The following is a 506-nucleotide window of genomic DNA, read 5'->3' on the forward strand; positions in this document are numbered from 1 at the left end:
CATTATGTGGAAAGTACCCGATTTCACTCTTTCAGTCTTCCTGACTAAATGTTCCTTCTGATTTGAATTTGTGCCGAGACCTTAGTTCTGCAGTTCTCTGCATGATTTCAGACACCAACCCACCAGCAAATATCACCACAGTAGAAGTCACAACATCCTTTTTCTCTATATGTGGTATTGTTAGTTTACATTAAAATGTCACATTTTAAACACTTAATTTACAGCGTATGAATAAAAGGTTTTGTAACTGCGACTAATGTCTGCATGTTGAAAACTTTCAATAAGAATGATATGGAAAATAATTTACAGAAATAAATTAAGGGTTTTTCACCTGCACTTTGCAAGCTGTTCCAATACTGCTAGATGAGAATTTACATTATTGCTGTGACCCTTATTTAAGTTACAAAACATAGACAACTACCTTTACCCTAGCTACTGGCTTCGCCTTGAGTGGCAATGCCATTTTGAATGAACAGAATCTGGCTTACTGTATAAAACAGTAAAAC

Source organism: Lonchura striata, chromosome Z (assembly GCF_050655825.1).
Source record: "Lonchura striata isolate lonStrDom1 chromosome Z, ASM5065582v1, whole genome shotgun sequence".
Classification (NCBI taxonomy): Eukaryota; Metazoa; Chordata; class Aves; order Passeriformes; family Estrildidae; genus Lonchura; species Lonchura striata.